Here is a 3157-nt window from a genome sequence, read left to right as displayed (position 1 = left end):
GGACCAAGGCGCAGCGTTGTATGCGTACATTCTAAATGTATTAAAAGTCGCCGGAAGCTCTGGACTGGGTACTGTCGCCGGAAGCTCTGGACTGGGTACTGTCGCCGGAAGCTCTGGACTGGGAACTGTCGCCGGAAGCTCTGGAATGGGAACTGTCGCCGGAAGCTCTGGACTGGGAACTGTCGCCGGAAGCTCTAGACTTGTGGAAAATGCACTGGAAGCCTGATGCGTGGTGCCGGAACTGGAGGTACCGGGCTGAGGACACGCACCTCAGGGCGAGTGCGGGGAAGAGGCACAGGCCGTACTGGACTGTGGAGGCGCACTGGAGACCTGATGTGTGGGACCGGTACAGGTGGCACTGGGCTGATGACACGCACCTCAGGATGAGTGCGGAGAGGAGGCACCACCCTTCCTGACTGGATGCTCACTCCAGCCCGGCAAGTGTGGGAAGCTAGCACAGGACGCACTGGGCTATGAATGTGCACTGGAGACCTGATGCGTGAGACCGGTACAGGTGACACCGGGCTGATGACATGCACCTGAGCACGCCCATTCTGCAGCGCTYTCAATGCTAGCACCTCTCTCCGGAATCTTGCGTCGAACTCCTCATCCGACTCCCTGACTGGCTCTGGTTCGCTCCTCGGCTCCGCCGACTGCTCCATGTTTTCAGCTGTGCTAACATAATTGAAAAAGKTTTTTTTAATGATCAATTAGCCTTTTCAAATTATAAATTTCGATTAGTTACACAACGTGCCATTGGAACACAGGAGTGATAGTTGCTGATAATGGGCCTCTGTACGCCTATGTAGTTATTTCATTACAAATCAGCCGTTTCCAGCTGTAATAGTAATTTACAACATTAACAATGTCTACACTGTATTTCTGATAAATGCTGTGTTWTTTTAATGGACCGAAAAAAAAACAAGGACATTTCTAAGTGATCCCAACCTTTTGAACCGTAGTGTATATGGGTGTTTAGCATTTAGACATAATGGAAATATTGCATGTATTATATTAAAAACATATGAGAGAGATGAAAGCTGAGCCCTCTAAGGTCTCATACATGGGACAAACACATTTCCAAGCACTTGCATATCACTCTCTGACGTCAAACTTTGCACACTCTTTGGCATTCTCTCAACCAGCTTCATGAGGTAGTCACCTGAAATGCATTTCAATTAACAGGTGTGCCTTGTTAAGTCACACTCATTGAAGAAAGAAGCAAAGTCCGCCGCGAGGAGAAGCAGGATGAGGAGGAGCAGGAGGAGCAGGAGAAGGAAGAGGAGGAGGAGGAGAGGGTGAGCAGGAGGAGGAGGGGGAGGAGAGGGTGAGCAGGAGAGGAGGAAGAGGAGAAGGAGGAGGAGGAATTACTTCATTAGCAGCAGTGAATCTATTTAGTTATTAAGTGGAGATCTCTTAACAATCATTCTCACGACAGCACATTGGTAGTATTCAATAACAAATATCAACGCTAAACAGGGGTGGGCTACATAAATAATAATAAATAATAAAACCCTAGATGGATTACCAAAGGCATAGCTAAATCAACTGTCCATTAGGAGGTGCTGCCCAGAATTAAACATGGAAACGTATACCTGAAAATGTATATAAACGTATTGTATTTCTTTATAGTAATTGTCATGTCTTTTTATATGTTGATTTATAAAAAACTATGTAAAGCGTATAACGAAAGCATTTCTTTAGTAGAGGTTGTCAGAAAATACACTTTTCTTATAGTGACCTCAAATATGCCATACATTTTTTACATTTTACATTTTAGTCATTTAGCAGACGCTCTTATCCAGAGCGACTTACAGTAGAGTGCATACATTTTATTACATTTTTACATACTGAGACAAGGATATCCCTACCGGCCAAACCCTCCCTACCGGCCAAACCCTTCCTAACCCGGACGAMGCTATGCCAATTGTGCGTCGCCCCACGGACCATACCATATCTTTGTAGGAAATTCACCACAATCATGCGTAAGGCATATAAGTTAACACAGTGTACAAATACACTACTGACACATAAGGCAAAACATACAACATCTTAAACAGGAACAAATTAGATTACTTGTATAAATACTGTTTTTTCTGCCATACAAGATTCTAATTTGTATTTCATGATTCCTTTTCCATATGCGTGTCTTTGTCAGCTTTGTTGTCGATTGGAAACAGACAACTGTTCCGTTCTGTTACCCAACTGTTTTGTTGACAAGACTGTGGTGATTTTGTTTGAAGGGGATTTTTGTTCCGTCCTTGTTACAATCCCAGACATTAGTGACAACGTCAGCTGMTACATCTGTGATAAGAGGCCACAGACTCTTTAGAGCTCTTATCTGACCGTCTGGAGATTTTATGTAAGAGGTTCCTGTTTCTATGTATTGAAGGTATTTCTTTGCGATTGTAAGTGCTTTTGTGTACTTCATTTATTTGTGTAATTGGTTTGTTGACAATTTAGAGTATGAAAATGCATCTTAAGGCTTTCAAATATGGATTTGCTTCGTGCCTTAAAAGAGCCACCTGCCTCTTCTGCTGACCCGGTAAATGGTCACAGTGCACAGGACAACTAACCTAAGTGCATTTGTGAGTGGCGCTAATCAAATAGAGGTCAAAGAAGACAATTCAATTACCTTTTACACCAGTGACACTAATGTGGTCCTTTTTGCTAATGGTACGGGCTCCGGAGAGAACACATGTGTCTGGCGAGTGGAATGCTACACACTCAGTTGAACTTAAAGGCTAATAACAACTCATTTTCCGTTTTTCCCTCCCCACTCATGCCACTCCCAGACAGTCCGAGGAAAATTATTTCTTGAGAAATAATGTTTTTTGCTCAAAAAGCAATTTTTGCCAATTTGAAATTGTTACCCAAAAAATGATTTGATATTGATATAAAAATGGCTGCATTGGGCCTTTAAGCATTGACTAGTATCCAGTATAGATGTGTACACTCTTAGAAAAAAAGGTGCAATCTAGAACCTAAAAGGGTTCTTCTACTGTCCAAATAGGAGAGCCCTTTGAAAGAACCCTTTTTGCTTCCAGGTAGAACCATTTCGGGTTCCATGTAGAACCATTTCAGGTTCCATGTAGAACCATTTCAGGTTCCATGTAGAACCATTTCGGGTTCCATGTAGAACCATTTCGGGTTCCAT

The sequence above is a fragment of the Salvelinus sp. IW2-2015 genome, unplaced genomic scaffold (genome assembly GCF_002910315.2).
Source record: "Salvelinus sp. IW2-2015 unplaced genomic scaffold, ASM291031v2 Un_scaffold2065, whole genome shotgun sequence".
NCBI classification, from domain to species: Eukaryota; Metazoa; Chordata; class Actinopteri; order Salmoniformes; family Salmonidae; genus Salvelinus; species Salvelinus sp. IW2-2015.
This window is presented reverse-complemented; position numbering follows the sequence as displayed.